The 24828-nt window shown below is 36.5% G+C and overlaps 1 non-coding gene across 1 annotated transcript; it reads left to right on the plus strand.

Moving 5' to 3' along the window:
* The first annotated feature begins 1843 nt into the window (after nt 1-1843).
* LOC111756989 (U6 spliceosomal RNA) lies at nt 1844-1950 on the plus strand. The gene has a single exon (XR_002791376.1). It is a non-coding gene; the product is annotated as a U6 spliceosomal RNA (small nuclear RNA).
* The last annotated feature ends 22878 nt before the right edge of the window (nt 1951-24828 follow it).

Raw genomic sequence — 24828 nt, forward strand, 5'->3', positions numbered from 1 at the left:
GGTATGGACAGCTATTTTGAAGAGAACAAGAAACATTATGGCAGCATTGTTTATTTTCCTATTGTTTGATTTTGAAGGCCTATAACGCTTTCATTATCCTGTTTTGATCGTTTATACTGTTTTGTTTCGTATGAATTCATCGTGTGTGATGATATGGACCACTATTTAGAAGAAAATAAGAGACATGCTAGCTCCTGTTGATCTCGTGTTCTCTTGCTTTGAAATGTGTGTCACATTGTTTTCTTCTGCTCTGCTTTGTTCTGTTTCGTTATGTTTTGTTTTACCCTCTTTAAAATAAAAAAGAAATAAATGAATGTTAAATTCCTTCCCCTCCCTCACAAGATTTCACTTCATAGTGAAGGCAGGCTTGAACTCACTATGTAGACCAGGCTGGGCTTAAGCAATCCTCCTGCCTCAGCCTCCCCAATGCTGGGATACAATTGTATGAGTTGATTTTTGAGTGTTAAAAAAAAAAAAACTTACACTTCTTGGGGCAGGCTCTATTTGATTATCATATATAGTTCATTTCATATTGAACTTTCTTTTTTTTTTTAACATCTGTATGCAAGAGGGATTGCACAGCAGTCACCCCGCCCCATTACTGATGACTGAACCCAGGGGCACTGTACCACTAAACTACGTCCCCAATCTTGATTACAAACTTCTTAGTTTGAGACAGAATCTCTAAGTTTCCCAGTGCTCAACCACCTTCCCATTGCCGGGACAAAAGAGCACCACACCTTGCAGGAGGAGAGGTTCCTTTAGTTCAGCATTTTCAGAGTGCTCAGTGTTTGTCCTTGTGTGACTCCACAGCAGCAAGAGCCCTGTGGAAAGGTGTGAGGAAGCAGGGCCCCCGCCCACAGCAGCCAGCGAGGAAGAGGAGCCAGGGGACCCAGGGAGGAGAGCGGGCCGGGCCCTGCCCCCAGCACACACACACAGACACACACACACACACACACACACACACACCCTCCCCCACCCTGCCTTCATTATCTGCTGAACGCTGTCACACCAATGACTGTGGAGCACATTTAGATCATGGTGTTACTTTTTTGTTTTTCTCTTCTCCTTTCTTCTGCTCATCCATCCTGAGCCTCCTTTTTGTATATTCTGCAAATAGACACAGTGTGTAAAGAGAACTAGAGAAAGAGGAGGGCGGTGATGCTGGCGGCAAGCATCAGACGCGTGTTAGGGCCCCGCAGCAGCGAGGGACGTTCTCGCCCACCGACATCAGGCTGCAGCCCGCATTCCAGCTCCTTGCCAACTCTTTGATGGCCTAAAGCATAGATGAATATATATATAAAGATGCCATTTTGTATAAATACAGTGTAGTATATGTCAATGAAAGGTTGATCTGAGAGAAGAGAGAGATTTCTAGTCCAGATTAAATGGCACAGGCATCTGTACAACTAGAGAACCAAAGCAAAAAATTAAACAGGAAATCAAAAATGTCTTGAGACAAAATAGAAGCACAAAATACCAAAAGTATGGGATACAACAAAAGTGGTTCAACAGGGAAGTTTGCAAAAATGAATGTTTACATTAGGAAAAAACGAGACGTCTGCTTGTCATGGTGGCACACACTTGTGTTCTTAGTGGTCAGGAGGCTGAAACAGGAGGATAGCCACAGGTCTGAGGCCAGGCTGGGCTACATAATGAGACCCTCTGTCAGAGAGAGAGAGAGAGAGAGAGAGATCTACAGACAACCTTGCACTTCAAATAGCTGGAAAAAGAAGAAATTCTTAGTCAAAACCTAGCAGAAGAAAGAAAATCATTAAGGGCAAAAATACATAAAACAGTGAATAGAAAAGCAGGAGGAAAGACCGTTGAAAATAAGAGTTGGGTGCTCATTTCAGCAGCACATACACTCACATTGGAGTGATACAGAGAAGGTTAGTGTGGCCCCTGCACAAGGATGACATGCAAATTCGTGAAGCGTTCCATATTTTTATGTGAATGAAGAAGCAGGGGTACAAACAAAGGAACTACAAAGGTTATTCACATAAATAATTAAGGAAAACTTCCCAAACATAGGGAAAGGAAATGATTTTCAGATGTACGAGGCATACAGAACTCCAGCCACCTACAACCAAAACAGAGCCACAACCAGGCATATAATAATCAAGATGCCAGAAATTCAATATAAGAACAGAATATTAAAAGCTGTTAGAGACAAGAAACAGCTCATCTATAAAGGAAGGTCCACCAGAATAACGGCAGACTTCTTGACACAAACCATCAAGTCAAGAAGGGCCTGGAGTGAAATATTCCAAGCCCTGAAAGAAAATAACCTCCAGCCCAGATTGATATACCCTGAAAAACTTTCTCTAGAAATTAATGGAGAAGCAAGATCCTTCAAGACAAAGAGGAACTGGAGAAATTCGTGACCACTAATTCAACTCTGCAGAGAATACTGCAGGGCATTCTAGAGAAAGAGAACAGAACAGTGGCAGAGAGGCCTCAATGAATGGAGCAGAAAGTGGAATGAAGAAGACAAGCAGACCACTGATGGCAAACAAAGAGCATAACAGAAATGAGGCAGGGAAGGTTGGTTATAATCTCTAACATAGATGGCCTTGATACACTAAATTTTTTTAAAAAAAGAGAATCACAGGTAAAGTAGATCAGGAGGTAGGGTCCACTGAGATGGTCTTTTATAGGAAATATAATTAACCTGAAAAGGGTATATGGACTGAAAATCAAATATGGGAAAACAATGTTGTATGGGACAGAGAGCCAGAGAGTAATAGAGGCAACCAAACAAGTATTTGTGGATAGGTTGGAAAGACAGGCTTTAATAGGTAAAGGAATACATTTAGAGATCAGATCTAGGAGAGAGAAGGTTTGGAACCACTTTGGTAACCACAGGTTGCCCCCCACCCATTTAAAACCAAGGATCTAGATGAGACCCAAAAATTTATAGTGCACCTTGGGGACATGAAAGGGGAGAAATGGTCTTTAAAAAGATGGCAGAAGATACTGTTAATAGGGTATCAGGATTTAAAGCCCACATTAATTGCACCACTGTGCTTAGATAGATTTTATTCTGTCCCAGTTTGTCTACTTGCATAAGATTTGAAGGCACAGACAGTTATCCCAAAAACACCAGGATACAGCACAGTAATCATATTTAATTCCTATTAACTTAATTTGGAGCCCTGTATGACTTATACTGTTTTATCATGACTGATCTTAGTTAAATCTGGCTTGTTTGATTGCAGTCGGGTCTCAACAGATTTTATTCAAAACTGATATGATTGATAATATCAAGTCTGAGAGTTTAGGCAACTGCACTGAAGATGCCAAGACTCACTACAATACCCATTCTGGCTTGATTACTACCTGTTTTTGAAGTTTTATATTACTTATAAAATTGTGTTATGTACTGATATATTCAATTATACTATGTCTGATGATATAGACAATTCTATTGAAGACAACAAGAGACAGCACAATAACCATGGTACGCCTGTACAGTGGTCTTATATATCTTTTTCATTTCATGTGTTTATAGGAATATGTTTTATTTTGTCTTGCTTTGATTTGTCCCTCCCTCTAATATAGAAAGGATGGAAGTACATGTTAAGACTCATGCATGTCTAGAACCTATAAACAGTTCATGAGAACTGATCTTATGACACATGATGAAATGAACAAATACTTTGAAGAAAAAGAGACACTACAGTACCCAGTGCTGATCCAGGAGTGTCATAATATGAAACCCTGCAATAGTATTATTCTTTGCTCAGAGTGATTTTAGCCTGCTTTGGTTTGTTTAATGTCAACATAAATGAAGATATGGATAACTGCATGTATGTTTAAGTGTATAGGATTGATAAGCATTTTACTAAGATTTTGTTGAACAGAATTGTTTGCAGTCTCGTTGTTTGAATCCCACTTTATATGCTCCACTTTTGTATCTTGAATAACTATTTGTAAGATGACAATATGTATATATCAACTAGTGATTTCTTACTGTTTATTTTTTCTTTGAAATTATGTATTATTTCTACCCGTTTTCTGTTTTGTTTAGTCTTTCTTTAAATAAAATTTAAAAAAAAAGAAAATATAATATAACCCATGATAGGTCATGGTAAATGTTCAATGAAATTAATAACTTTGAATATCTGGTATACAGAAAGATTTAATTCTAATGTTCTCCTATAATGCTTGGCATCTGCTTCATTACTTTCCTGTTAACAGCTATGACTAGGTCATTACGCTTGCATCATTAAAATTTCTATTGTGTATAAAAAAGAAGATAAGAGTTGGTCTTTTAAAAAAACAGTTGAGTTTTTATGGCAAACAAAAATTACAAACATTTAGTAAACTAAGAAAGGAGAGCACTTAAATAGTAATGTAAATGAGAGGCGGCATCATACCTGACACCACAGAAACGCAAAGAATCATGGGACAATTGTGAATGATTACACACCTGATGGTTAGATAGCCTGGAGTGAGTTCCTAGACTCATACCACCTACCAACCCTGAACCATAAAGAAATAAAGAAGCTCAGCAGATCAATAGCAACTAAAGAGGTGGAATCTCTAATCAAAAACCTATCAAAAAAGAAAATCTTGGACCGAGTGGATTCAATAGTAAAATTTATCAAATATTTAAAGGTGAATTAATATCAATCCCTTTCAAACTCTTTCTAAAAATTGGAGAAATTTATTTTACTAAGGTATAACTGCCCTAAAATAAAAGCCAAAGAAGGATTCTAAGTGAAAAAAGAACCTTTAGATTCTAAGAATGCTAGTGAAAGAATTCTAAGTGAAAAAAGGAGCCAGTATCTTGAATGGACATAGATACAAAAAACTATCAAGCAGCATGCACTGTATAGTAAAGCTCTCTCAGAACAACAGTAACAGTGAAAGCATGTGAATTCAACATATTGTTGGGTGTGGTGATGCACACCTGTAATCCTAGCACTCAAAAGGCCGAGGCAGGAGGATCACTGCTAGTTTCCGGCCAGCCTGGGCCACTCAATGAACTCAAGGCCAGCCTAAACTACATAGTGAGACACTGTCTAAAAGAAAAAAAGCCAACCATGGTGGTGCATACCCATAGCACACCTGTAATCCCAGCACTCGGGAGGATGAGGTGGTAGGGTCCTTGCAAGTCTGAGACCAGCCTGAGCTACAAAGTGATCTCAAGGCCAGCCTGAACTGTGTAGTGAGACCCTGTCTCAAAAAGACAAAAAAAAAAAAATCATACTCTATGATATACTGTCATTTATCCCTGGGATAAAAGAATTAACAGAATAAAGGATAAAAATTATATAATCAAGTCATTGAATATATAAATGTTACAAAATGCAGCATACCTGCATATTATTTGCACAATAAAAATCCTCATAGAATTAGTATAGACAAAAAGAACCTTAATATAATAAGCCTATAGAAGAAAAGCCCATGGCTAGCATCATACTCAATGGTAATAAGCTAAGAGCTTTTCCTCTAAAATCAGAAACAAGAAGTCACCTCTGTTTAACGAACTACTAGAATTTCTAGAAAAGCAATTAAACAGGCAAAGGAAATACTAATTGTCTGAATTAGAAAGGAAAAAGATGGTCTTTATTTGTATTATCTAGTATATAGAAAGTCTAAGGAGTATATCTTCCTAAAAACCAAAAAAAGAACCTGTTAGAACAAATAAAGGAATTTTTAAAGTTACAAGATAAAAGATTAAAAATCAATACTAAAAGTCAACTGTGTTCCTACACAACTCAGTTAGCATACTAACAATCAACTGTTTCACAACAAAATTAAGAAAACAGTCCCATTTACATTGTCGTCCAAATAATAAAATATATTACTTTGGAGTAAATTTAATCAGGGATGTGAAGGTTTATACACTGGAAACTATTAAAAAAAATACAGTCCTGTATCACTTACATTGGCTTGTTTTGATTGGTTTAATTCCATTTTATCCTTTTAAAAATAAAATTTTTAAAAATAAAATAAAAGCAGCAACAAAACAATGATGAGACAAATTTAAAACTGCAAATAAGTAGAAATATTTCTGTAAACTAGAGCAATTAATATTGTTAAAATCTCTACTCCACCCAAAGCATCTTACAGATACGTGAAATTGTTACCAAATTTCCACACAGGGCCAGGCATATAGCTCAGTGGCCCTATGTCTGCCTGACAAGCCTGAGGTCATGAGGTTAATTCTGGTTCTAAGAAGAAAAAAAAAAAGAATTTCAGTACATTTTTCACAGAAATAGGAAAAAAAAAACTTAAAATTCATATGAAGCTCAAAGATCCTAATTCATATGAAGCGCAAAGATCCTAGAAAGGTGAGCAAGAAAATGAAAGTGAAGGTGTCAAGCCACCTGATTTCTAAATATACTAAAGCTGGCAAGGTGGCTCACACGTGTAATCCCAGCACTCGGAAGGCTGAGGGAGAACCACCAGGAGGCTGAGCCCGGCCTGGGCTGTAGAGTGATTCCAGGCCACTCTGAACTGTATGGCAAGAGCTTTGATTGAAATAGATGATAGATAGATAGATAGACAGACAGACAAACAGATAGACACAGAGGTATACATCAAAACAGAATACTGCCAGGAAACCATATTTATAAAACACAATAGACAGCCTGGAAATAAATCCTCTTATTTACTGTCGATTGCTCTTCTACAAAGATGCCAACAATAGATAATGTAGGAAGAATAGTCTCTTCAGTAAAGAATAGTCTCGGGCTGGGGATTTAGTTCAGCTGCATCAGAGCCAACCTGGCAAGCACTAGGTTATGAGTTCCATACCTGCTATCCAAAAAAAAGAATAGTCTTTTACATAAATGGCAAAAACTGAGTATTTACATACAAAAGAATAAAACTAGACCCTTATCTCACACCTTATTAAAAAATTTACTCAAAATAGGTTAAAGACATAAATGTAAGGCCCGAAACTATAAGCATGATAAAGTGTAAATATAACACTATAAGGTATAAACATGAGAAAAACCTTATTGACATTGGTAGTGGCAATACTTTTTTAAAATACGAAGTTCCCAGCCTGGTTAAACAGGTAAAGTAGGCATAGTGTATATACAATGGACTATTATTCAGACTTTAAAAACAAGTAAATCTTGTCATTTGTGAGGACACGGGTGAACCTGGAAAACATTGTGCTAAGGGAAACGTGAGACGCAGAAAGAAAAATGTTTTTATGGTCTCGTTTATAAAAGGACTTCACAGAATTCAAATTCATAGCAGGCAAAGACAGTGATTGCCAGGGCTGAGGTTGGAGGGAGGGGACTTTGGGGGGAAGAATGAGAAGACGGTGATCAAGCAGTACAAAGTTCGGTCACAAGAGATTATCTTACCCAGCACAGTTACTATAGTCAGTAATACTGCAAGGAATATTTGAAATTAGCTAAGTAAGTAGATGTTAAATGTTCTTGCCTTAAAAGCGGTAACCACGTGAGGTAATGTATATGTTAATTAGATTGGTTGTTGCGATCATTTCATCATATGTACACATAGCAAAGCATCATCTTAAATGTGTGTAATTTTATTTGTCCATCATGTCTCAGTAAACTGGAGAAATTTTAAAAGAAACTGTTTTTGAACATGCAGGAACTAATATTAGAGAGATATCTCTTTTAGGAAGAAGAGAAAGAACATTATAAGGATGATCAGGTAGTACAGAGGGGATACTATCATTCTCAGATATAAGGATAAGAAATAAACTTAGACTTCAAATACTTCTATCTGGGTAACTCAAATTCTGCACTGATGCAAATTCTGAACTAGTAACTTTAGGAACTGAGGTTCTACCTGGGACACCTGTACTGGTCCAGATGCCTGGTGTGCAGGAGTCTTTAGGAGCCAGTGAGCCCTAAGCCAAAGGCCAGCGGACTTGTCTCGCCTGGCTGGAGTGAGATCTGAAATCAAAGGATACCAAAAGTTTTTACTCTGTGCCCCCAAAGAGCTCAAAACTATAGGATTGACAATGACAAATGTTTGTCTCTTAAATTTCACTATGCACTATGTTTCTTTCTATCACTTTAACTCTTTTAATGGTTCCTTTGATAACCCCTGACACCTGTGAATAGACGGTCTACAAAGTTCAGTCATAGGATTCTTCAAAATCAGATCCAAAAAGCCAGGTGTGATGACACACACCTGTAATCCCAGCACTCGGAAAGGCTGAGGCAGGAGGATAGTTGCAAGTTCAAGACCAGCCTGGGGTACAAAGTGAGCTCATGACTAGCCTAAACTGCATAGCAGGACCCTGTCTCAAAAAGACAAAATAAATAAACTAGCAAACAAAATTAGATCTATGTTTATGACTTCAGTTAACTTTGCCACATATTCCATTTTTAGGCTTGTACTTCTGAGTTAACCTCTCTCCTAGCGAGCCCGCAGTCTTTGCATCCCCATATCTGTAGAAAAATAATACATGTATTAATAAAAATGAGACCTACTATTTTATGTAAAGGAGAAAAGACATCTTTAGGTAAAGCTTGATGCCACTAAAGTTATATCACCAGTAGCAAGTTTCTTCCATTCTCTTCTGTGTGTGCTCTGACACTGCGTCTTATTCCTCTCTTGATCCTCAGACTCATCTAACTGTCTCTGCTGTGCTACTCCATGTCAGTGTTGTAGATCTCACTTTCTATACAAGGAAAAGACACTTCGCATTCCTTACCAGCCTTACAAACATCTCATTGACTCAAGTTTGGTCACCTGCCCAACGCCACGCTAATCACTGAGGATAGAAAATGATGCAAACTTGTGGGAAGCCGCCTATGATGGCGCCCATTTCCTGTTTCCGGGTTCTTCCCGGCCTGAACAAGCCCGCCAAATTGTCATGTCTGCCCAGTTACCCGGACGCTAGCCTATCAGCTTGTTAGACGCGCTTCTCTGTGATTGGATACTGCTTCCCCTTATAAGAGGTTGTTCCTGCCCCCAACGGGCAGAAGAGGAACCAACGTTGAGGGTGGCGGACCTTGTTAGGTCCGGTTCGCTGTACGCAATAAACTTTGAGAGCTGATCCTGCTCGAGTCTGGCCTCCTGTCTCCCGCGGCTCCGGTCACAAACTTATTAGCTGAAGCAATTTGGGTAAACCTTTATAGCTGAGAATGGGAAAGAGTAACAAAAGAAGTGTGGCCCACCGCGTTCAATTCTAGTGCTCACTTAACTCCTAACACAGCCCACAGCTCTGGGTAAGATAAAAATCACCCCGCATCTCACCTCCCTTCCTTGCCTTTCACTCCAGTAGTCCATACCCACTCCGTCTGTTGGCTCTTGGCTTACAGTTGACCTTGGCCTTTCTGGATACATTTGTCTTCCCCCTCTCCATGTTTCTTCAGTTGACGTACGTGACTCTTTGTTTATTTTATATAGGTTTCTTTATAATCAGATAGATTATAAATAGCTACGACTCTCAAATGTATCTTATTGTTGTACCCTCCTTTAATGTCAAATAGATTATCAAATACAAAGTCTCCATTCAAGAGCAATTACAGAATAACTCTTATTATGTTTATATGGGAGTACATTAGGGCAAAGGGGCTCTGAGCTGGAGACAGAGATGCACTCTCTAGTTCCTGTTCTACCTTTCGCAAGTTGGCTAATTTTTCACGAGTTATTATTATTACCGTCTATGAATTAGGCAGACTTGTATGCTGCACCTACTTTACATTCCATTGTGAAGTCAAATGAAGCAGTATAGTCAAAAGTGCAAAACACAAAGAAAGTCAGAGAAGAATCTAAAAATGAATTCCAAAGCCTTTAGAGAGCACTTGCAGGAGGAAAAAGGAGTTAGGCTTCCAGGCTTTCTACCTTTAGAATAAGAAGTGGAGGAAAGAACCAGAAGGTGGTCAGGAGTGAGCATGGCAGATCTGTGCCTAAACTTGGCAGGCACAGTGCTTCCCCTTCTTTCTTTCAATTCTCAGGCAGAAGGGAGCAAGAAAGTAGCATCTGGAAATAAGGATGAACCGTCCGAACCAAGGTGTGTCCTTGTCCCTCCTGGTATAAAATACACCACCGTGCTTGCGCTCAGCTACCCCAGTTCCTCTGCCTGTGAATCTGACAGTGGGGTGCTCTGAGAGCCCCACCTGTGATGTGAGGCGGGCACAGGCAGGGAGCCTTCCACCTGAGACAGCAATCTGGCGCCCCACCAGACAGGTACACCGTGAATTTCAAACTTCTGTTGACTCTGGCTGCTTATGTGTAGTAATAAAGGTTTTTTGCCAGCTTGGTTGTGTGTGTTACGCCCCACGTGACAATACTCTGGCAGGTTAGTTGTGTCTATTCTAAGACTCTTATAAAATTGGCAAATATTTTAGTCTCCCCAAGACAGGTGCCTACTGTCCTTTCCATTCTACTTAACATTTTCCCCAAACCACAGGAAATGCTGCCTGCCAACATTCATGAGATTCCCAAAATAACTCCTTTTGCTGTTATACTCAAGAAAACTGGAAATGTGGAATTTTCCTGTAATTTTGAGTAAATGCTTGACCTTTGGCCTTAAAATACCGAAAGGGATTAATTGTAAAAGATAAAACCAACTTTTGCTGTTCCAACCAACTGTATGACAGGAGGAGGTGAACAGGAAGAGCATACCTGATTCTTAACAGGCTTTAGTTTAGGGGGGCAAATATTCTCAAGTTATAGACAAGAAGTCAACTTTTCAGTGGCTACCACCAGATTTTACAATCTTTTTTAGATTTAAATTCTTGTGTCGTTGCACGTATAAATATATTTATTGGTTCAAAACTGCAAAGACCTATTATTTTGGAAGAGACTAATTGTCTCTCAGGCCTAAGTCAGAGTTCTGTTACACAGATTCTTTGTGAAAACAGCTACACCCCAACCCTATACCTGGTTCTTTCCTTTGCTTTGAACCTTTGTTCATTGTTCACCTGTGGTTAATGTAAAAATGATATTCCTGAGAAAAATCTCAAATCCCCAGCAGGATTATTACCTAACAGTCGTGATCAACAGGAAAACACATAGAGTTCATTTAGGTACATTTCAAATCCCTGGCCATTTGATTCTCACAAATAAATGTAAGCAACTATAAAAATAAAATCTTCAGGACACCAATATAGTTTCTTTGGAATCTGAGCCATCTAACTTTAAGAAGGAATTACTCATCATTACTGATGAGTTTAATAACTGCATAATAATGGCTATGGTTTGTTCAATTATCAGCTGAAAAACTTCCTTAACATTTCTTGGTTTACATGTTTCTTTAACTCATGATACATTTTTATAAATTTTGACCTTAGGTAATTGATATTATATAAAGAAATGCTCTATATGTGCCTATTTCTAAGTAATATAATAACAATCATAAAGAAGAGTAATTACAACAGAGCAAAAAATTTCCTCAATGACTACTTTTAAATATGTGACATTTAAAGATATTTCTCAAACAAAAGTTTTACTACAACTAGGAATGTGGAGAAAGAATATCTCATTCACTGCTGAATATATAATAATACAAACTTTACAAAAAAATTTAGTTATGTTTTTAGATGTTACATAGAAACTCCACTTTCAGGATTTTACTTTATAGACTGACATAATTTTATCAAAATATGTATATAAGATTTCATTTCATCATTTTTGCAGTTGCGAAAATAAACATTAGCAATAAAACAACAAATATTAAAAGCAGCTATTCTATCTAGAAAAGACTAAATCTGAAGACATTATCAGATAAATAGCTACTACAAACAATAAACGTTGATCATTGATAGTAAAATTTCTCCAAAATATACATTCAAATATAAAACTCACGGTGCTAAACAATGTTGTTTCTGAAAAACAACTAAAGAAACATGTAGAGGTATCTCCATTTTTTTTTTCTTTTCAAAGAATATGGAAGATTTCAAGAATATTTCTCACTTTGATTATCTCTGAGAAGCAGATAGGAGAAAATGAAGGATGGAACTAAATCTTGTGGTTTTGATTTTAATTAACTATCATTTCTTTTGCACATTGCTATTAGCTTTATATACTACAACAAATGACTTAATTACAGTTGCTTATATAAAACAGATGTTTATTGTACCCCATTTTTAAATGCATCTTTATGTTTAACTCACAATAATTATGTATATTCATGGGGCACAGTATGGTGTTTCAATATATTACATAATATATAATTATATACAATTTCTTTGTCATTTAAAGTGTTTAAAATCCTTTTCATTAACAATTTTGAAATTTTCAATTAATTTCATCAACCTACTCATTAAATATCCTCTAAGGAGGAGACCTTTATTTTTTAATCCTTCAGCTTTCCATACTGTTTGGTTTGCTACCCATGTATGCATATACTTTTATTGTCTTTAACTGGTTTTAGTTTCTATAGAATTATTGACACAGTGAGTTTTGAAACTTTAATTCTTTTCTTGTTTGTACAATTAAAAAGTCTTTTTATAGGTATATTATACTTTACACATGTGATGAAAAATGAGCAATCTGCCTGCTAGGTTCTTACATTAGCACTGAGTATGAAGATGTTCCAATGAAGGAAACTGACAGGTACCATATTTCGAAAGTATTTAACTGAAGAACTGATTTTTAAAGGAATGTGTACAAAAATCTATATTCTATGCAAAATATGTTAGAAAATTCTGACGGTAACAATCAATAAAATACACCTGAACTCTTATGTGCCATTCTTACAAAGAACATGGTAAACGCTGACATGGGACCTGTAAATCCTGTTACCTTGATGCATATCTCATAAAAATTAAATTTATAATTATCTGATTTATAGCATGGGTCAGCCTTTTTTTCAGCTTTTGATCTTAAGGAGCCATCTGCTCTACTGCAACTACTCAAAATTGGAAAGTACGCATAGGCAACATATAAAGAACTTGGCATGCCTGTAGTCTTGTAAAATTTTAAATACAAAAATAAAGGTTAGAATGTGGATTTAGCTCACGGGCCACAGACTGCAAATTCTTGGTTAACATTACTTTGATATGGATTGCTAAAATAATAACTGAAATGTTCTGTAAACCTTTTGGTGTGCTATGCTGTTAGACCACACAGTCTACAAAAGGCTAGACAACTGTGTTTAGTCAAGGTAGTCCTATGGTATGTGGATATCTCAGAGCTTCAGCCTGCAGCCCTCTCAGCACTGGGGAAGTAAGTTTTTTCAATAGTTAAGCATAACAGGAACATCTCTTTCTTAAATACAGATATCAGAGTCTGATTACCATGAGTAAGTCAGTGTTTAATGCTACAAAACACCAAAAATAGTTCCAACAGTATCAGTCCACCCTAGCATCTCCTGCCTAACAGTAGCAGTTTTGTGCACAGCTGATCATAAATATTACTACCTTTTTAAATTGTGGGTTGAAATAAGATGTGCCTTTTTAAAAATATCTAATACACTTTAACTTGAATTCTACTTGTCTGATATCACAATGGCAGCTCATGCTTTCTCATTGTTTTACATTGTCTGGGATTCCTCCATCTCCCTTTTAGTTTTTAACCCTTCTGCATCTCTTTCTTTAAATAAGTTCTCATGTACATCATAAAATTGAGGTAGGAGAGAGAAACCCTTCCCCAACTTTCCGCAGTGCGGGATCCCTGGGAGAATCCAGATGAACTCCAGGGAAGAGATTAGCCCCTCCCAAAGTCTCTCCACCACCAGGAGCCAGGTGAACCTCACTGGAATGCCCGAAGAATAAGACTCTCCCTTTGCTAATGCCACAACTGAGGTGAACTTCTCTGGAAGGCCCACAGACCAGAGGGAATGCCTGCTACACAGAAAGGTCCCTAAAAGGGCACACAGGATGGACAAGTGCAACTAGTGGACTGAAAAGCTCAAAGCAACGATAACAGTATGAGCCCACAGGTGACTACGGCCTCCACGGGCTGGCAACCAACTCAGGAAGAACCCCAGGTCTCGCCAACTGGTCCTTTTCTATTTTTTTCTTCCTCTTCCTTTACTTCTTTTCTTTTTCTTCCTCTTCTTCTTCTTCTTTTCTCTCTTTTTTTTTCTCTTCATTTTTTTCTGTATTTTTTTCCTTTCCTAAACAGCAAGGGAGGACCTCAGCCATAGAAAACTAACCCATCCCTCAAACCCAGAGACGAAGTTCAGATGATCTTTTGTATACTTCTTAACTCTTTCTTTTCCCAGATCTTGTGGGATCATCCTTTGTCTTCCAGCCTTGCTTCTTCTTCTCTTGCAGTTATCTTTGCTTTGTATACATCATCCTCACTGAATTTCCCCACCACAGAGTAAAGCCACTCTACCAATGGAAACACTTTGTATACAAATTCCTAATTTATGATTGGTTCTATTATATAACCGTAGACTCTGCTCCTAGGGGATAAAGTACAAACTCAATAGTCACCACAGTTTGTTAGTTTCTAAATTGTGCTTGATGTTATTGTTGTGGTTAGTTTTATTACTCAAGCTAGGATATCGTGCCTGTTTTAATCAGTGGTTTCCCTTTCTGTAACAATACTGTAAAGCTCTGAGCAATTACCTCAACACAGCTCTATACCGGAGGACTGGGGACTTGGTCAACATCCCACCCTTAATTAACTGGGAGGGTAGGAGCTTGTGACAGACACACCAAAAATCTCCTATATACAGAAGATATTCTTGGGCCAGGAATATAGCTCAGTGGCACAGTGCCTGCCTAGCAAACATAAGGTCCTAAGTTCAATACCCAGTTCCAAAAAAAAAAAAAAAAAGACATCCCTGAAAAATAGACTTTTCCTAGAGAGGCCCTGATACTAGTAATATAGTTACCCACTGCTAGAACTCACAAGGAGCATTACAGAAAACAAAATAAAAGCTTTTTGGCAAAGAAAGTGGCAACATGAAGAAAAAAACTGTAATCTCAGATCTCCAGCCCATCTTGAACAAGTCCAGAAGACATAGATACAGAATATATTGGAAAATGTACAACTGAAATCTCTGAAATGGTAGCAATCAAAGTAAAGAAACACATCCATGAGGCTACAGAGGAAATCAAGTTGGAAATAATCTCTCAGCTTAAAAGAAATGTCAAAATTTATAAAGGAAATGCTCAGCAAATCGAGAGTAGAGATAGATTTTAAAAAATGGATGATGACAGGAAGAAGATAGAAATCATGAATGACCAATATAGGAAATAAGTAGAATAATAGAATGCATGAAATAGATTCAAACAGCTATCCAGGAAGTTAAAAATTGCATTGAAACCTGGCAAAACCACTCGAATAAAACTGAAGACAGACTTTCAGATCTTGCAGACAGGATCATGGATAGCAACTATAAAATGAAACATCTCTTGAAAATAACGAAAGAGCAGGAAATGACAATTCAACAGCTGCAAGGTGATGCAAAGAAAAATAATGTAGGAGTAACTGGTGTGCATTGGGGATATAGCTGAGAGGCATAAGTGCCAGCCCAGCAAATGCAAGATCCTGAGTTCAATTCTCAGTACCAAAAACAAAAGAAAAAATTAAAAAGAATAATTGGTGTAAATGAAAAAGCAGGAGTGAACACAATAACATTAAAAAAATTATGTGCAGAAATAATGGCAGAAAGTTCCCACACATGGGAAAAGAATCTGACATACAGATAAGTGAAGGATGTAGAACCCCAATTAGCCATAACCAAAATAAATCTACACCTAGGCATATAACAATCAAGATCCTAGAAATTCAGCACAAGAAAATAATATTAAAAGCTGTCAGATTAAAAAAAAAACAGGTTACTTATAAAGGAAAGGCCATCAAAATCATGGCAAACTTCTCAACACAAATCCTCAAGTCAAGAAAAGGTTGGAGTGAAATATTTCAAGTTCTGGAAGAAAACATCTTCCTGAGAAAAGACAGCACCTCTCAAGAATTGGCCATGCTAGGACTGGGAAGAGCCCACCAAAAAGCCAAATAGCCAGCCTTTCTACTAAGCCACACAAAGCATGTAGCATCCAGGAAGAGAACACCTGTGAGTCTATCGGTGCATGGGCTGAGAATCAACATACACCCATCTCATAAGCAACCAACTGGCTTCGGAGGACAAACTGAGCTGATAGCAACTGAAGTACAAAAAGAAACTAAATACTTGTATTTTGGGGTGATTTTGTAGGCCTGAGGACAGCAGTCTGAGCATCTATTGTAAGGATAACTATGCAATATAGCAAATATGGGAGATATCCTTCTATCTTGTCTTTGAAATCCAATATTGTTCTCATTGCTTTATTTTGTTACAATTATTTTACTTTATTCAATGTTCTGTCTTGATTGGTTTTATTCTGTTTTATTTTGGTTAGATTTTGCTATATCTGATGGAATGGACAACTGTTGTGAAGAAGTAGCCATTTTTGCTTTCCTAGTATCCTGCTTTGAAGTTCTGAACCAACTTCACTGCTTTTTTTATTGGCTTTATTCTGTTTGTTTTGTTGAATTTTATTATCCTTAAAATAAAAAAACTTCCAACCTAGATTGATGTACCCTGCAAAACTGTCTCTTAAAAATAATGGAAAAATATGATATTTCCATGACAATAACTGAAGAAATTCATGACCAAATTCAGCCAAAATCCATGTTCTTTATCCTTTAGTCAGTTGATTTGCATCTAGGCTGTTTCCAAGATTTAGCTGTTATAAATTATCTTGATATAGCATGGGCATGGATATAGCATTGTATTATGATGCTTTTAACTCTTTGGGAAGACACTAAGAGGGAGAATAGTGAAGCAGACTGCAGGGAAGGAGAACAAAAAGTCAAAAAGAAGCTAAGACATTTTGTGAGTTGGTGCCATGGTCAGGCTGGCTGAGAGAGAGCCAGATGCCAGCTCCTTTCAGCACATAGGCAGGAACACAAGAAAAGCCAATGTTCCACTTCCCCCACTCACCATAAGTGACCAGCTGATATAGAGAAACATAGGCTGTGATGATAGCTAATGAGGTAAAATATAATTTAATGCATGTACTGTTCAGTGCTTCACTGACTTTGCGGGCCTAAAGCTGGTAGGATGATCATCTATTAAGAGGATAACAACATACAGTGTAGCATATATGGGGGAGGATCTCCTTCTGAAGTGGTGGCCATTGTTAATTCTCTATTATTATTTCAAAATCCTGTGTTAGTCTCATTGTTTTGTTTGGTTGGGTTTTATTCTATTTCATCTTGTTTGAGTTTGTTATATCTGATGGCATGGGCAGATATTTCAAAGATAACAAGATATATTATGGGAGCCATTTTGGACTTACTATTTTTTTTCAAAGTTTTCTATTACATTCATTATTTTGTTTTTATTGGTTCTAGTCTGCTCTGCTTTGTTTGATTTTACTATGTCTGAAGGTAGGGACAACTATTTTGAAGATGGCAAAAGGCATTATGGTAAGCATTGTTGATTTCCTATTATCTTGTTTTGAACTCCTGAGTCGCTTACACTATGTTGTTTTGATTAGCTTTATTCTGTTTCATTTTGCTTGGTTTTATTCTCTTTAAAATAAAATTTAAAAAAAGAAGGGGAATATTTGGATCAAATGGAACCTTGCTTGCATTTTAATTTTTTAAGGAATCACCATACTGATTTTGATATTGGTTGCACTAAGATATATGCAACAAAAGAAGAAGGAGGGTTTCTGTTCCCTCGCAACCTCATCAGCATTTGTTATTGGTTGATTTTTTAATGATAGCCATTCTTTCTGGAGTAGTGGAATCTTAGTGTTACTTTAATTTGCATCTCTCAATTGACCAGTGATGTTGGACTTTTAGTATGTATTTATTTGCTGTGTTTAATTCTTCATCTGAGCAGTTTTTATTCATTTCTGGTGCTCATTTTTGAACTGGTTTCTAAAGTGGGAGTGGTCTGTCTTTTTTTTTTTTTCAGTTCTTTGTGTATTCTGAATATTAGTTCTTTGTCTGAAAAGAATGGAAAAAATTTTCTCCACTTGCAATTGGCCAGGCACCATTCTGGAGTCAGGCAAGATGAGCCTGGAACCAGAACTGCAACCAGCTTCATTCAGCCACTCCTAGCAAAGAGCAAATTGGTGAAAATTGCTTGGACTGAGTCCCACCCATGTGTGCAATCCAACAGCCATGGCTGAGGTTTCCCGAAAGCTATCCCTAACCAACCATGACCTTGTGGCACACACTAATGTAGTGAAGACTCCCAAGGGATAACCAGCTCAGAAGGGAGGGGCCAGCCTGCCATGGCCCTGCTTGTATTCAGTAGTCATCAGCAGATTGGGGAAAGCAGAAATTCCTAGCCAATATGCTTCAGAGTAATTATAATCAATACAGGAAGTGTCAGGGACCCCACTACCCACTTGTCTGGAAGAAACCAGGAACATGACAAGAGGAAGAAAGAAAAGGTAGTCCCCATCCTCCAACCCAGGCAGTACTGGGTCCAGGAGAGGTAAACACAGAAGAGATCGGGAGTTGTACACCTGCACTTCCTGAAGCACCAGCATCTGACATAAAGAAACAACTCTGTGAAACTATAAAATATAAAACAGAAATATTAATACAAGTAAAGGAATATATAAGAAAAATAAAAGAAATGGTAAGTACCTTTCGAGAAGACACAAATGGAAGAATAGAAGAACATAGAAAAAGGAAGGAAACATTCAATAAAGGATATGAAAAAATTTAGAATACATGAAACAGAAGCTATTACCATGAAATTAAAAACCCCTTGAAAGCTGGAAAAACTGCTTGAAATGAACTAAAGATAATGACAGGTTTGTAACTTGTGATAATAAAAGGAAAGATCTCTTAGAATAACAAGGAACCAGGAAGTAACAATACAAAGGCTAGAAGATGAGATGAGGCTCTATAACTTAAGAATAAAAAATATGAGAGAAGAATCAGGGATAAACACAAATGCAAATACACAGGCTATTTACAGAAATAACTAAAGAAAACTTCCCAAGCATAGGAATAGGACATTCAGATATATGAGGCATACAGAACTCCAGCCAGTTCTAAGCAAAATAAATCTACACCCAAACATATAATAATCAAGATTTCACAAATGGAACACGAGAACAGAATATGAAAAGCTGTAAGAGAAAAGAAACAGATCACTTATAAAGGAAAACCCATCAGAATCATGACAGATTAAAAAAAATCATGACATTTTTCAACACTTGGAGTGAAGTGTTCCAAGCCCTAAAAGAAAATAACTTCCAAGCCAGATTGATATACCCAGATTGAAGCAAAACTGTCTCTCAAAATTAATGAAGAAACAAGATGCTTTGATGACAAAGAGAAACTGGGGTAGTTCATGACCACCAAAACAACCCTACAAAAAATACAGAAGAAAATTCGAGAGAGAGAGATAAAAGACCATGATTTCAGGGCCAGTGGCAGAGGGGGGCTCACTGAATGGGGAATGAGGTGGAAAAGTATACAACCAATGGCAGAAAAATAGCATGGCAGAGAGGAGGCAGAGACGGTTGGTCATAATCGCTAACATGGATGACCTCAATACATTAATAAAAAGAAACACAGGCAGAATGGATCAGGATATAGGGTCCAGCAAGATGCTCTATATAAGAAATATATTTAATCTGAAAGAGTGTTTACAGACTGAAAGTCAAAGATGAGAAAATAATGCTCTATAGGACAGGCAACCAGAAAAAAAGTGGGGGTAGCATCTGCAGATAGGTTGGAAAGACATAACTCTTCTATACAATGGAGAACTACTCAGCTATAAGGAAGGAAAACCTTGAAGCTCTTATAGATAAATGGATATAACTTGAGACCAAGCTCAGGGGTAAAAAGGTTCAGGACCACTTAGGCGAACAATAGGTTGCCTCCCTAATCTAAAAATTAGTTAGGGGGATATAAAATGTACAATGCACCCTGTGAAAGTGAAAGGGAAGGAACTGTCTAAAAAGGGAAGGCAGCGACCATTGTTAATCTTGTATCATGATTTGAAACCCATGTGGTTTTCATCACTCTAGTTTGGTTATATTCTTTTTCAGTTTGTCGACATGTATTAGATTTGATGTCATAGACAGCTATGATAGCAGGATATACGGTAACCATTTTTAATTTCCTATTAACCTAATCTGAAGCCCTGTATTGCTTTCACTGTCTTGTTTTGACTTTCTTTGAATTTGTTTTGTTTGATTTCTCTCTTGTTTTGACTGATTTTATTTGGATCTGTATTATTTGATACTATCAAATCTGATGGTATAGGCAACTAGTTTGAAGACAGTAGGATTCATTTTGATGCCCATTCTGGTTTGACTATTATCTTCTTTTGAAGTTCTATAATGTCTCTGATGTTTTGTATTTATTGATTTTGTTCTGCACTATTATGTTCAATTTTATTATGCCTGATGAAATGGGCAATTCTATTGAAGAAAACAAGAGACATTATGGTAACCACTTTTGATAACCTTGTATTATGGGGTTTTTTTATCTAAAGGAAAAACAAAACAGTATAAGGTAACAAGTAATACAGAATTACAAAAAAAGGTAAGAAATTACTAGTTAATAGATTACATATTGTCATCTTAAAAAAAGTTGTTCAAGTTACAGGATTAAAGCATACAAAGTGGACATTGAAACAATGAGACTGCAAACAGTTGTGTTCAATGATCTAACAAAAACTCAGTAATATGGTCATCTATCTTAACACACCTAAACACACTTGCTGTTGTATCCTTTAGAGCACTTTTTTTCCTCTCTTTTTTACAACAAAATTTACACATTTTGGTTTTTATTACTCTCATAGTTCTTATTACTTTTTTTGGAAGAGAATAAAACCAAATATGACAAAACAAAGCAGTCAGTCAAAACAAAGGATAGACATAGCACATGATGTAAAAACAGAATACAAGGTTATCAACAATGGTTACCATAATGCCTCTTGCTTCCTTAAAAAGAGTTGCCTATATCATTAGGTATAATAAATTTGAACAAAACAGTACAGAACAAGACCAATAAAACCTAAACATTGGAAACATTGCAGGACTTCAAAAGAAGATAATAGTCAAACCAGAATAGGAATCATAGAGAATCTTATTGCCTTCTAAGTAGTTGTCTATACCGTCAAACTTGATACTATCAAACAGAACAGAACAGATTAAAATCAGTCAAAATAAGATAGTGGGAATAATACAGGGCTTCAAATCAAGTTAATAAGAAATCAAAAAAGTTACTATAATATATTCTGCTAATTTTTTTGATTTTTACCTTAATTAAAAAATAATTTTAAAAAATAAAATTTTTTATGAATAAGGAGGAGATTGAGATAAAAGAGGACATAACAACATAACAATACAGGTCAAAGCATGACAATTTCAGCAACCTAGTGCTTCACCACAAGATAACATGACCTAATAGTAGTTACCGTAGTGTTTCTTTCCTTGAAATGTTTGAATATAGTGTTATATATTATAGCATCAAACATATCAAGACAGTGTGAAACCATTCAAGTGGATGAAAGTAATACAGGGTATTTAGAACCAGCTAATGGAAAATAAACAATGGTTTCTATATAATCTCTTTGTCTATTTTTGTTTATAGTATCACATATAATAAAATCCAGTAAGATACGACATGATAAAACCAATGAAGACAGAAGAGCAACAGTTTGGTGGGACTTCAAAACAAGATGGTATTAAATCAGCACTAGCTATTATGATGTCTTATTTTCTTCAAAATAGCTGTTCATTACATCACAGGCAATAATATCAAACAGCCAAGAATAAAGCCATTCCAATTAATGAGTGAAAAAATTATAAACTTCAAAGCCACATAATGGGGAATCATGATTATCACATACTTTTATATATTTGAATCATTTCTTGTAATAGGGAAACTATTCAATATTCATACATGTGAGTTTGATTTATTTCACTTATGAGTATAGTCTCAAGCTACGCCCATTTATTGATAAATATCTCAATGTGATCCTTCTTTATAGCTGAGTAAGTACACCATTGAATAAAAATACCACAACTTTTTTATCCATTCCTCAATTGATGGATACTTGGGTTGTTTCCAAGATAGGGTGATTACAAATTGTCCTACTATAAACATGGGTGCACATATATCACTATGGTATGATGCTTTCAGTTCTTCTGGGAATATGCCTAGAAGTGGAATAGCTGGAACAAATGGGACTTCCAATCCCAGCTTTTTGAGAAATTTCCAGACTGACCTCCACAATAGCTGCACCAGTCTACACTCCCACCAACAGTGCAAGAGAGTTCCTCTTTCCCCACAGCCTCTCCAGAATTGGTTGTTGTTGGTTTTCTTGATCCTGGCCATTCTTTCAGGAGTGAGATGGAATCTCAGTGTGGTTTTAATTTGCATTTCTCTAATGACTAATGATGATGAACATTTTTTCATGTATTTATTTGCCATTTGTATTTCTTCATCTGAGAAGTGTGTATTCATCTCAGATGCCCATTTTGGGATTGGATCATTGAATTTTGGGATCTGATTTTTTTAAATTCTTTATATGTTTTAGACAGAAGTCCTTTTTCTGAGGGAGAGTTCACAAAGATTTTTTTCCCAGTTTGTGGGTTTTCTTTTCACTATGCTGGAGATTTCTTTTGACATGCAGAAACTTTTTAATAAGAGGTGGTCCCAGTTATTGATTCTGGGAAGTATTTCCCGTGCGGTTTGAGTCCTATTCATGATTTCTCTATCTACCCCTATGTCTTCAAGGTTTCTACCCAATTTGTCTTCCAATAGATTTAGTGTTCCTGCTTTAATATTCAGATCTTTGATCCATTTAGATTTTAATTTAGTACATGGTGATAGGCATGGGTCCAGTTTTAGTTTTCAGCAAATGGAGAGCCAGTTTTTCCAACACCATTTATTAAAGACTGTCGTTCTTCCAGTGAACCTGTTTGGCTCCTATATCAAAGATAAGGTGGTTGAGTGTGTTTGTAGTTGTGGTTGTATCTTCTAATCTATTCCATTGATCTTTGGCTCTGTTTTGATTCCAGTACCATGTAGATTTTACTACGGTTGCTTTGTAGTATAACTTCAATTCAGGGATTGTGATGCCTTCTGCCTTGCCTTTGTTGCTTAGAATTGTCTTCGCTATTCTAGGTCTCTTCTCATTCCAGATGAATTTTAGGAGTGATTTCTCTAGATCTATGAGGTATGTTGATGGTATTTTTATTGGGATTGCATTGAATCTGTATAAGAGTTTTGGGAGAATGGTCATTTTCACAATATTTATTCTTCCTATCCATGAGCAAGGTATGTCTTTCCATTTTCTGAGATCCTCTTCAATTTCTTTTTTCAGTGTATTATAATTTTCCTTGTATAGGTCTTTCACCTCTTTCATAAGAGTAACTCCTAAATATTTCATTCTTTTGGCTGTTAGTGAGAAGGATATGGCTTCTCTTATTTCTCTCTCTGTGATTTTGTTAGTGTATAGGAATGGAATTGATTTTTGAGTATTGATTTTGTATCCAGCCACATTACTGAATTTATTTATTGTATCTAAGAGTCTTTCAATGGAGTTTAGGGGGTCTTCTATGTAGAGTATCATGTCATCTGCAAACAATGATAATTTAACTTCTTTTCCTATTTTAACCCCTTTTATTTCTCTCTCTTGTCTAATTGCTCTGGCTAGTATTTCCAGTACTATATTAAATAGGAGTGGTGATAAAGGACATCCTTGTCTTGTGCCGATTTTAAAGTAAAGGCCTTCAATTTTTGTCCATTTAGTATGATACTGTCTGTGGGTTTGTCATAGATGGCCTTTATTTTATTGAGGTAAAGACCACCTATTCCAAATTTCTGTAAAGTTCTTATCATGAATGAATGTTGGACCTTATAGAAAGCTTTTTCTGCATCTGTAGAAATGATCATGTGATTCATACTTTTGGCTTTATTGATATGGTGGATTACATGTGTTGATTTACGTATGTTGAAACTTCCCTACATGCCTGGGATGAATCCCACTTGGTCATGGTATATAATCTTCTTGATCATTTGCTGCATCCTATTTGCCAATATTTTATTGAGGATTTTTGCATCTGTGTTCATTAGGGTGATTGGTCTATAGTTCTCTTTTTCAGTTGGGTCTTTCTGAGGTTTTGGTACTAGAGTAATATTTGCTTCCAGGAATGACTTAGGAAGAATTGTTTCCCTTTCAATTTCATTGAAGAGTTTGAGGAGTGTTGGCATTGGTCTTCTTTGTATTTCTTGTAGAATTCTGCAGTGAATCCGTCTGGGCCTGGGTTTTTCTTTGTAGGTAAGGACTTAATTACATTTTCAATTTCATTAATAGAAATTGGGTTATTCAGCAGTTTTGCATCTTCTTGACCTAGCTTAGGTACTTCATATGTTTCTAGGAATCTGTCTATTTCTTATGTGTTATCAAACCTTTGAGAGTAGAGATTTTTGAAATAGGAGTTGATAATCTTCTGTATTTCTATAGAGTCTGTAGTGATTTCACCTTTTTCATTTCTTATTGCATAAATTTGACTTTTTTCTTACCTTTTTTAAATAAGGTTGCCTAGAGGCTTATCAATTTTATTTATTCTTTCAAAGAACCAACTCTTTGATTCATTGATTCTTTGGATTGTTTTCTTTGTCTCTATTGCATTGATTTCTGCTCTGATTTTTATAATTTCCTCTCTTCTTTTGGCTTTGGGCTTGACTTGCTCTTCTTTTTTAGCTGTTCGAGGTGTAGCATCAGGTTAATTATTTGTATTCCTTCTGTTTTCCTGATGTGGGAACTCAGTGCAATAAATTTTCCTCTGAGGACAGCTTTCATTGCATCCCACAGATTCCAGTAAGTTGTATTTGCATTTGCATTTCCTTGTAGGTATTGTCTAATTTCTTCTTTAATTTCCCCTGTGACCCACTGATTACTTCAGAGTGTTTGTGGTATTTTTGCAGTATCTT

This window comes from Cavia porcellus, unplaced genomic scaffold, assembly GCF_034190915.1.
Source record: "Cavia porcellus strain 051 isolate PalLab524CR breed Dunkin Hartley unplaced genomic scaffold, mCavPor4.1 scaffold_11, whole genome shotgun sequence".
In the NCBI taxonomy this organism is placed as follows: domain Eukaryota; kingdom Metazoa; phylum Chordata; class Mammalia; order Rodentia; family Caviidae; genus Cavia; species Cavia porcellus.